This window comes from Muntiacus reevesi, chromosome 9, assembly GCF_963930625.1.
Source record: "Muntiacus reevesi chromosome 9, mMunRee1.1, whole genome shotgun sequence".
Classification (NCBI taxonomy): domain Eukaryota; kingdom Metazoa; phylum Chordata; class Mammalia; order Artiodactyla; family Cervidae; genus Muntiacus; species Muntiacus reevesi.
Window position 1 is genome coordinate 19,576,716 of NC_089257.1, and position 12,303 is coordinate 19,589,018.

Sequence of the window (12,303 nt, forward strand, 5' to 3'; positions counted from 1 at the left end):
ATCTTTAGGGATTTATCTTTGGTATAGGCTATAAGGTAAATATCTGAGTAATTTTCATTTCCAAATGTAATCAATACTAATCCCATTTGTTATTTATTCATCCCATTATGTTTTATTTCCAAAATTTTAAGTTTACTAAAACTAGTGGAGATGGTACTAATTCATTTTGCTTCTTTTCCAATATTATGTTTCCAAAAATTATTTGTAATGTAGGTATGAGAAGGAAGATCTAATGAGGCATATAGAATCAGAAACCTAAAGTTAAAAGTTTACTGTCTTCAAATGACTCCTCTAATTGTACATATAGGATATATTTAGCTGTAAACATTTTACTTACTTCCACTTGATATTTGTGGTATGATTTGAGTCACAGGATTAGGGGATATTCCTGTAGTATATTTCATTGTGGAGTACTTAACTGTATGTCACAGAGCCAAGAGGCCAGTATAAACTGGCAGTTCACCCCTGGTCTGACTTAACAGTGGTTGAAGATTAAAGATCAGGGCCAATGGATCACATGCTGTAAATTTAATCAGAGGATTAAAATTCAGAGTCAGAGTTCCAGGGATCAAACCCAGGTCTCCTGCATTGCAAGCAGACTCTTTACCATCTGAACCACCAGGGAAGCCTAGAGTCAAAACAGCAGGCTGGAATGAAGAGAGGAAGTGCAGCGAAGGTTTGGTTACTAAGATAGCTTTAGTGGGATTCTTTACATTCAATTAGGCAGAATTACTTAGTGGACACAGTTAAGACTTCAAGCCAGAGCTGTGTCAACAGTTCAGATGAGAAAACTTGGATTCAAGAGTAGTGCACATTAGATTGATTTCTGATATAATGCTATACTGGAATAGGATTCATTGTGAAAGACTGGGGTCATATTTGCATATTTCCAGGATTTATTTGCTTAATTCGGACTGTCTTAAAGGAACAGCCAGGTGGCGCTAGTGGTAAAGAACCTGCCTGCCAATGCAGGAGATGCTAGAAATGTGAGTTCTATCCCTGGCTCAGGAAGATCCCCTGGAGTAGGAAATGGCACCCCACTCCAGTATTCTTGCCTGGAAAATCCCATTGGCAGAGGATCCTGGCAGGCTACAGTCCATGGGGCTGCAAAGGGTCGGACATGATTGAGCAACTGAACACTCAAAGAATAGCTCGTTTTATGGAAGGTAAACTCACCATATAAGACTGCAGGAATACGAGCGGAAAACGAGGGAATTCCATAGCGAACCATGCCTCATTCTTATTTAGTTTGGAAATTGACCTGCTGGTTTTTCTTATTGACTGGTAATTTTACACATTATTTTGAGTCTCTGACCCAGTATCTGTCTCCTCTTCTGTTCAGTGGACTGATCTCTGAGTACTTTATATCTCAAAGCACCCTTTGAATCAGTCTCAGTGCTTTTTATGCCCATGATGGAACCAGTGAGTTTAGATCGCTGTAGGCTCTAAAGAATCATTGACTGTATGTGCAATGACTGCTTCATCTCAGCTTTTGTTGAATGATTCTTGTTTGTGCTTCAAGTTTTGCAAACTACTTCGAGATCCCTCTGGGCTGAAAAAGGCAAGAGTAATATAAGATATCACTGGCAGTGGTAATAACCTTTTATTTATCAAACACCTTGCTTCCAGGGAGCTCAGAGTGCCTTATGGATGTTATCTCATGAATCCTCCTGACATCCCTATGAGGCCAGGAACAAATACTGTTCCTTTCTGAATGGCAAAAGAGAACACAGTAAGGAGGGAAGGTAGAAAACACAGAAATCTTTGAAGAAGAATGAGGGTAACTCTTAGTAGGGCCATGATATGGTGTGTTTTGAAAGGAAATGGAAAATCTCTCTTCCCAATAATGTCATTTCTATCATTGTTGACAGCTAATATTGACTGAATGCTTACCACATGCCATATATTTCTTTTAAGCACACTGCTTTTATTAACAAATTGAATCTTATCAACAGTACAATAAGATTATTATGATCATTATACCCATTTTACAGATGAGGAAAGTGTGTACAGAGGAGTTAAGTGACTTGCTCAGAATTAGGAAGTTTGAGTCAATAATCAAAACAAAATAATCAAATCAAATTTAGCTATAAATCTCAAACTCTTAACTGCTCACTACATTGTGGAATTAATGCTATGTTAAGATCTGAAGTAAATACAGTTAGTGGTACATTCCTTTGTCTTATGTATGCTTTTACCTGCAAGTCTTTCAAAATACAGGTAGCCTGAGATGGTGGGATTTTCAGTCAATATTGACATTTTTCCTTCTGGAATACTCAAGTAGAAAAGTGAGTAGGTATGATTTTGAACAATACTCCACATCAAGTGATGGGACTTGTAGAAGATTTTCAAGGACAGAAGGGGGAATTAAAATGGGTTTCTTGCTTAATATACTCCATGCACAGTGATTTTTCTCATTTCATATTTCCAACAAATCTTTAAGTAAGTAGTAGCATCCTGATTTTGCTCATGAAGAAATGGTGAATTAAGTCATAGAGGAGTAAGTAGCAGAGATCAGATCAAGGCTCAGGACTCCCAGCTTCTGCAATTTCTACTTTTACAAACTGTACTGTCTCACATGGGAGAGGTATAGACAGAAGAGAGCCCAGGTTGGGACCTTGGGCCAACTAGGCACTCTGTGCATGAGAAGGAAAAAAGAAGAGGAGTTAAGGGAAGCAGTTGGTAAGGTAGTAGGCACAGAGTCATAAACCTTAGATAGAGAGGAAAGAATTTCAGCTTGGGAGTAGTCAGTGACGACGAATGATAAGTCAAGAAGGCTAAAGGCTAAGCAGTGTCCTTTCAGCAAACAGGTAGTCACTAGGATCTTAAACGAAACAGCAGAATGATGGGGCAAAATCAGGTTACAGTGGGTGTTATAGAGAATTGGAATAGAGAAAATTCATTTAGAGATTCAAGATAAAACTTAAAATGAATTAAACACTTTTATGGATTGCTCTGCTTGGTATGCATCATCTCCAATTTTTGCAATGATTCTTTGAGGCTCTATTATTATTGCTATATTTCTGATGAGGAAACCGAGTACCCAAAATTTGGAAATAGTCTGAGATAGTGTAGTTACCATGGAACAAAGCCAGTATGCAAATCTAGGTCTCACACATCCTACGCAGAGTCATTTTTTTCATCTCCCTCCAGGAGGAATAGACTGCTCCTTAGGGAAGCCAGCTTGTACTAAACTCTTTTATTGATCACTAATATTTACTACCCCTCCTTTTAAGAGGATTAAACTTCCCTGCACTGCTGATGGCAGGCCCGCGCATGTAATTTGTTTTGGCTAATTAATGTGAGTGAAAGTAACATGTGTGACTTCTGGGCAGCACGCTTTATCAGCTGACTCATTGATCACTGTGTTCTTTCTGCCTGACCCAAGACCAGCACTGTTGCAGGTGAAGGCTGCTTAGTCAACTTGGGTTCCAGGGTTAAGATAGTGGGAAGCAGTGTAGCCAGCCTGTGATGGTGTGAGAAATAAACTATTGGTATAAAGTACTGATATTCTGGGGTTGTTATTGCCACATAACTATCTATCCTGAGTGATTGACTGTCTGTGACTGGGAAGAGGGGAAAGAGTGGAAGCCAGAGGTGAAGGCAATTATAACATGAAGGGTGTACTCCTTATCACCTTGTTGTTGCTCAGCCGATCAGTTGTGTCCAACTCTTTCGACCCCATGGATTGCAGCATGCCAGATTGCCCTGTCCTTCAGCATCTCCCGGAGCTTACTCACATTCTTGTCTGTTGAGTCGGTGATGCCATCCATCCATCTCATCCTCTGTGGTGCCCTTCTCTTCTTGCCTGCAATCTTTCCCAGCATCAGGGTTTTTTCCAATGAGTTGGCTCTTCACATCAGGTGAAGTATTGGAGCTTCAGCTTCAGCATCAGTCCTTCCGATGAGAATTCAGGACTGATTTCCTTTAGGATGGACTGGTTGGATCTCCTTGCTCTCCAAGGGAATCTCAAGATTCTTCTCTAACACCACAGTTCAAAAGCATCATTTCTTAAGTGCTAAGCCTTCTTTATGGTCCAACTCTCACATTCATACATGACTACTGGAAAAACGGCTCTGACTAGACGGATCTTTGTTGGCAAAGTAATGTCTCTGCTTTTTAATATGCTTTTTAGCATCTGTCACCTAATCATTATCAAGTCAACTAGGCAGCATATCATAAGATCAAACTCAGCATCTCAAGAAAAAAAAAAAAAACCAGATTGATTAAATATCCAATAAGAAAAGTATATCACTTAGAATACCCCCAGATAATTCCAGACTTTTGAAAAAATTATTACCCTGATGAGCAGGACAGATACTCTCATCTCATATTAAATATGCTGTTGAAAGTGATTTATTCTGAAAAAGATATAGTCCCTAAGCAATCTGAGAAACTCAACAGCAAATGCATATTTAATGCGACCATTTTTAAACCTTGGCAGAGAGGGCACCTGCCTCCCAGTCCGTGGAGGCTGGGGATAGGGAGAAAGCACTTCATCATGATTATATATATGAAAAGAAAAAATAAAACCATAACCTACATACATGTGTGCATGTGTGTGTATGAGAGAGAGAAGAGGAGATGAGATTTGTGAGATGTTAACTTGAACGTTATATTCCTTCTCCCAGGACATTTTTCTGAAAATGAATACCATTAATAGAAAAGGTCACTAATTACTTTGATGAAATTTAATTCTCTAGAGACCTCAACAAGTCAAGATTCTCTTCAAATAGAGACCAAGCCACCTCTTTACAGGACTGTGCAAATTCCAGTATTTTTTATTATCTATTTGCTGTCCTCTTGGGATTAGTGAAAAGGCAACTGTGATCCTAACAGCTTCGATGTATTGAGCACTCCTCCTGTGCCAACTCCTTCCTCGAGGTTCCTTCACATACATTTCTCAGCTGACTCCCGCGATATCCTGAGTGGGCAGCCCAGAAAGATCTGATGAGTCGTGTCCCTGACTGTCATTTGATGCCATGTTCTCTCATACGCATTATACTGTCACCTTTTTTCATCTCCCTGAATTTTCTTTGCAGGCCCAAAGCATTTGCCCGTATTATTTCCTCTGCTTAGAATGTTTTCTCTCACAAACTCTTTCTCAGCATTCAGGTCTCACTTTCAATTTTCCATCACCAGGCGTGTCTTTCCCTACCCTTCTGTGTAATGCAGGCACCCCCTGGTTAGCCCCTATTTCAGCCCCTTTCCTGGATGCTTCATAGTGCTTATCACAATCTTTATTTGTCTATTTACTTGTATCCCATCTGTCTCCCCAGTGAGAACTTAAGTTCAATGAGTATATGAGTTATTTCTAACTTTTTACCACTGAATCCCCAGCTCTACACACAGCCCTAAAAATGTAGGGATATTCAATTATTATTTGTTGTGTAAATAGATTGTTGTTATTTATTCTTTATGGATGAAGAAACTGAGGCTCGGAGAAGTGAGTTGTCCAAGGAGACTTAGCTAATTAGTGGCAAAGAAAGACCCAAATTTAGATCTATCCAATTCGAAATTGCTTGCTTTGATGATGCACCCTATGTTCATTGGTTTCTTCATTCAGCCACTTATTAAATATTTGTTTGTTGCCAGACACAGCTGTTGGGCATTAAGAATATGGTGGTCAGCACAAACAAATAAATGACCAAACAGATAATGTTCCTACCTTCACAGTGGTACAGACAGACATTAATCAGTGGATCAAGGAAATAAACATTAAAAATACAGCTGTATTAAATGCTGTGCAAGAGGAGACTGTGGTAAGGTAGTTAGATTTGACCTAGTTTGGGGGGAAAGAGAAAAGGAAACTGTCTCCTGAGAAATGGCAGCCAAGTACAGCTTTGAAGGAGAAGTAGGCATTTAAGATGCAAGAGGAAGGAAGAGCCTTCAGGGTAAAAGAAGAAAATTGACTAAAGCCCCATGATGAGAAGCAGCCTGCAGGCAAAGAATCAAAATGAGGCAGTATTACTGGAACCAAGAAAGTGAGGTGACGTTGCGGGGGTAAGTAGGGGCCAGTTGCACCCAGCCTTGTAAGACTTGTTGAGAATGAAGGCTGGTGGTTCAGAGATTGAGAATTTGTCTGCCACTGCAGGGGACATGAATTCGATCCCTGGTCTGGGAAGATCCACATCTGGGGAGCAACCCAGCCTGTCAGTCAATTCAGTGTCTCAGTTGTGTCCGACTCTCTGTGACCCCACGGACTGCAGCACGCCAGGCTTCCCTGCCCATCACCAACTCCCAGAGCTTGCTCAAACGCATGTCCATCGAGTCGGTGATGCCATCCAACCTATACACCACAACTAAGCCTGTCCACCACAACTGCTGAGCTCATGCTCTAGAGCCCAAGAACCGCAACCACTGTACTCCTGAAGCCTAGACCCTGTGCCCCAGACAGAAGAAGGCAGCGCCCCCCGCACACCGCAGCGAAGAGTAGCCCCCGTTTGCCGCAGCTGGAGGAAGCCCGCAGACAGCAAGGAAGACGCAGTACAGCCAAAAAATCCACCAATCCACCAATCTTTATGAAAAAAGATAGAATGAAGGCCGTTTTCCGAAGGGGTTTAAGGAGAGAGGGTCACATGATCAGACTTTCTAAAAGAAAAGAATGTTCTTGGAGTTCTGTGGGGAAATGAATTGAGAGGAGGCAGGAGATTACAGGCGGAGCTGCTGCTTTCCCAGGGTAGCGGATGTTGGTAGTTTGGGCAAGGAATGCGTCTCTCTCTCTTTCCATCAAAACTGGCAAGCTGGCTTGCTGCCTTTTGTACTTTAGTTGTGTAAATAGGTGTGCAACTGATGCTACCATCATCGCGACACAGGAACTTCAGGTAGCAGGAGCTTCATGGATTACAGAATGTGAGCCTTACGCTGCAAATGGAAAGAGTTCTAATCTCTACCGCAGAGCAACTGAAGCAGTGGTTCTCAGACTGTGGCCCAGGAATCCCTGGAGTCTCTATGATATCATTGTTGTGTATCAAAGGGGAACCACAAGATCAAAAAGATTTTCCTAATAATATTGAAACATTGTCTTTTTGGTCTCATTCTCTCACAAGTATAAAAATGAGTTTTTCAGAGGCAGTATGCTTTATTGCAGCAAATTGAATGAAGAAGCAGGGAAGAAAATTTAATTGGTTTCTATTAATCTAGACTAGAAGGAGTTATGCAAAACTAAAAAAAATGCTACTTTTCATAATAACTATAATTACTTTTTTGTTTTGGAACATGCATTCTTCATAAATCATTTATGCTGACATAGAATGAGTTTGTTATTATTATAAGTGAATTTGTAAATATTTAAAAAATTTCCATCTTTAACTTTTAATATCATAATTATAGATTGATATGTCACACAAATGAAAGTTTGCAGAGGGGTCCTCAATAATTTTTAAGAATATAAGAGTGTCCTGAGGCCAGAAGATTGAAAACTGTAGATATGAAAAATTACTACATTGACACAAGAGAGCTTGTATAATATTTAGCGTGATGGAGAAACTTTATTAACAACTAAGAGTGGTTAATATTTAATCTTCTATCACCAAGAGGTAGTCAAGGGTATTTGATTCAACCAAGACCTGTTTCTTGCCAGAGTGGATTTTTGCTGAAGCAAATAATATATGCTAATGGCCAAATAAGTATATTTATTTGTATTCTGCCTTACTGCCCCAAAGATGGGTTGGAGATTCTGAATCCATTTTTGGTGCATGAAACTGTACCATGGTAGTGCCTAAATTCATAGCTTATATATAAAATGTTCTCAAGACATATTTCTTGAATGAATAATAAAACCTCATGAATACTGTGAAAGATGTGGTTAGATATGATATTGGGTTAGTCTGAGGGAGTATATGAAGCATAATGTTAAGAGACTTTTTAAATTTACTAAAGTGATATCTGATCCTTCTGTCTCTTCATATTGTAAATAAGAACTGATTCCGACAAAACTCAGTCTTCCAAAACAAAATGTATATAATGTTATTTCTAATACCTACAATCAAGGGGAAGGGTTTTCTTTAATTCTTTGGTAGTTTTTACAGAAAAAGAAAATAATATTCATATTTTCACACAAATGTACATGCAAACATACCCTCTTCAGAACTGTTTTTCTCCTCTGGGCTTCTGCAGTTATTGAGATACTCTTATATTTGATTTTAACTCACAGTTTAGGAGTTAACTAGGATTTCTTGACAGGAGTTTCCATATATTTTAAGCCAAAGAGGAATTTTTTGAATGACAATTAATGGTAGGGGTATGAGGGGAATTGATGTTTAAAGACCAAAGAAAAATTCTCTGAAGTTCAGAAGCAGCATCACAGTATTAAGATAAAGTGCTAACATATTCTTAAAGGAATTGTTTGTTATAATTCGTCATGTATCCTTGTATTGGTTGTTGTGTTAGTTGCTAATTGCGTCCGAGTCTTTTGCGACCCCATGGACTGTAGCCCACCAGGATCCTCTGGCCATGGGATTTCCCAGGCAAGAGTACTGGGGTAGGTTGCCATTTCCTCCTCCAGGGGATCTTCCCCACCCAGGGGTGGAAGTCGTGTCTCCTGCACTGCAGACAGATTCTTTACCCGTGAGCCACCTGGGAAGCCTGTGTCCTTGTATATCCTCCATGAATGTCTGATGTTTTCATACATGATCTTCATGCCTCTCTTTCCATTCTTCCCTCCTGCCACTAAGTTTCATCATTCACTGGCATAACCCACTCGTATTATCTATGCTGGGAAGGCATCTTTATTTTTAATTCTCCAATTTCTTCCAGGTAGAACTGATCACTTATTCCTTAGAATTTCTGCTGTTTCCTGTCAAGGACTTGTTTATGTGTTCATTGCTTCCATTATCCTTTTATTCTGTTACACATGTATGCATTACAACATAATGTCTTAAGCAACTCTCAGTATGTTGATTTTAATCCTACCTTTTCTCCTTCCACTGAAGAAGTTGCATCAGAATATAAATTGGTGTGAACAATGTAATTTTAGGTCTAAGCTGTATCTCCAGCACTGAAGCACTAACAAGAACTTAATAGGCGGTCAGTTATGGTTTATTAAATACATGAATGCATGGGTGCATTCTGGAGATGTTTGCTGGAATCCTGGCTCTGGTATTAATACTTAGCTGCTCTATGGCAGCTCTGAGTTCCCCTTAAGGTGACGTTTACCTCTCTGTATTTCAGTTTCTACACCATAACATGGATGCATTATCTTCCTTCCTATCTACCTCTCAGGACTGTTTTCAAATTTAATATCCCTGAAGGTTCTTTTTAAATACTAGTCTACAATGCGATTGTAAGACTTTTTTTTGAAGGCTTCCTTTCTCCTTATTTTCATATAAACAGTGAATAACCAAGTGCTTCCCTTGGAAGAATTGATTACTGCTTCACCCTAAGGACTTTTTCACCCTGAGGACTCTGTTGAGAGAACTGATTCTCTGAGCTACCTGGGGGGATATGGAAATAGCTACATTACCCAGAAACTTTTTATAATAAAAGAGCTTTGTCTGTAATATAATGTAGTTCTTCTTTCTCCAAAGAAGTCAGAGCTTGAGATTAAACATCTGCTGCTGCTGAGTCAGTGGCCAAGAGAGATTTTATTGAGTCCCCACTGGCCTTGTACTGGAGGACCAGGACATGATTGAAGGTGGTGATTTCCATAAACTGCTTCAAGGAAGGTTTTAGGACACAGACTGGTAAGCGATATTCCAGGATTCTTTCTTCTTTTCTTTTGTAATCGTGATTAAAACAAACAGGAACAGACCCTGGTCACAGCTTCTGTAAGTAAGGAACGCTCAAGCCTGATAATAACTTAAAATGTACACAGTGCCATCCAATAAGAGAAATGCTAGGGGCAAATGGAGGGGAAGGAATCGCATCTAGTGTTGTTTTATGGGAAACAAGTTCCTCTCTCCTTCCTTCCTTTTCTCTCATTTCCTTGAAATTACCAGGCTTTGTATATTTCTGATTAACTAGCACTTCATAAACTTTCTCATTACCCGTGAACATATACATGACACAAATTGAGTTCACTTGCTCCTTCTTGCTGGAATTAAATCATTTCTTGTTCTTTGTGCCACGTGGTCAAATTGTGTTTTTTCCTGTATTTATCCTATGCATTTTGTGTTTGTTTTCACCTTTTCTGAGACATTTCTTGCACAGATAGTCTCTCATACTTCCTTGTATAACAATTTCAGTGGCTTGGTTGGGAGTGCCTTCCCTTGAGATGTATCTTGAGTTTACAATTTCAGGGAATGATGCAGTCAGTCCTCGATCAAGCAGATTAATGCGTGCAGGATGGATGGGGTGGCTACCAAGATCCTAAAGTCATGATATGTTTGTTAGAAATCACAGTTGTAAGAGACGGAGACACAGTTGAAACTGCATTAGGCATTAAAGGGGATTTATTGGCTCACATATCTATAAAGTCTATTGGCACATAAGCTCCAGCCAGGACTGGATCCAGGGACTTAAATGATATTATCAGGACACTTTCTTTCCCTCCATCTTTCATATAAGCTCTCTCTCAAATAGCTAAGATAACTCCAGATGCATCAGACTCACATCTTAGTAAGTTAGTAACTTAGTGGAAAAGGACCGTCTTTCTTAGTAAATACTGCAGAAAACTCCAATAGAGACTATTTTGTATAGGATGGAAATATATATATATTTCCTTTCCTGAGTTAGGTGAGACTACACTTCCGTATTTTAGAATGGGATGTGAATAGGGCAGAAATTCAGTCCCTGTTACATTATCACTCTCCCGCTCACATCTGTTTTCTTGATGTTGTCACCTTTGCAGTCCTTACTCCCTGGTACTATTCGCTATAGCTACATGATTTCTTCCATTCTTGCCCCTCTGAAAAGACCGTTAGCAGAGGAAAGGACTGATCTAGGATGGTCTGGCTGAGTAAACGTTCTTGTACTGTATCTGTCGGTCATTCTTCAGCAAGCTTGCTTAGGCAGAGATGTAAGAGAGGGTGGAGCTGTGCAGCGCCTCTTAAAGTCAGAACCGGCACATCTTCACTTTACTGTTTAGTTGCTAAGTCGTGTCTGACTCTTGCAATCTCCTGGACTGTAGCCCACTAGATTCCTCTGTCCGTGGGATTTCATGTCTTATTGTCTAAAGCAAGCCACAAGCCCAACCTGTATTGAAGAAGCAAAGAAAGATAATCAGATTTATTATGGGGAGAAGTTCAAGGTCTTATTGAAATGGGAAATAAAGAGGGATATCCTAAAGATGGATAGAGAATAACTATAATTCCCTCAAATGGTTGCATTCCCCGTGTAGTTTCTTCATGATAATTTCTGCTAATAAACCAGTTTTTATTTTGTAATTAACAATGTATTATTGGAGGGGCTTCTGGTTTCAGGTTCTGCATATAAGTTGCCCCATCTGTCCTAACAAGAAGTTAAAAGGTGAACAAACTTAAAAATCAGTTCCTCCCCTTGGATCCATAAGAGAGAGAAGGACGCAGGGAGCTGTTTGCTTCTGAGATTGGGAAGATGAACAAATGCAGGGAATTACAGCTTAACAGAGTGCAGGCTCACAAGCAGAAATTGCCACAGCAATCACTACAGGATATAGTGTTGGGATAGGAAAACCAGAACTATGATTGACAATTTGCCGGAGGCTCGGTGTGGACAACTCTTGGAGTTAAAAACTCCAGGGGGACAAAATCATAGGAGGCCCCACACAGTATTGCATGATTTACCTCTAGTAGCTGAACCAGAGTCCCACATGAAATATCTGATAAAAATCCCCTCATGCTTCCAGCAGTAGGAGGAGAAAGGAATCATGTTGTAATAAGCTAGAGCATGTCTTCTTCTTAATATAGCCTGTCTGCATGGAAACTAGTTAACCAGAGCCTAAACTGCCTAGGTATTATCAGAGCCTAATTGACTGTGGAAGGAACATACCTAACTCCAGGCTGCTCTAACTATCCTTTACCACTTAAGGGGAGGGGGAGAAAAAAAAAAAACCCGAGAAATGCATGTGAAGTTCACAGTCCTGGGGCATAAATTCACTAAAAACTGAGACCTAATTGTGGGACATAGAACAGTTTCCCTGATCCCAAATCTTGCTACCACGTTACTAATGGCATATTTACAATCATTCCATTTACTTAGGGAGCTCACTAGTAGCTCAGATGGTAAAGAATCTGCCTGCAATGCAGGAGACCCGGGTTCGATCCCTTGACGGGGAAGATCCCCTGGAAAAGGCAAAGGCTACCCACTCTAGTAATCTTACCTGGAGAATTCCATGGACAGAGGAGCCTGATGGGCTACAGACCATGGGGTTGCAAAAAGTTGGAT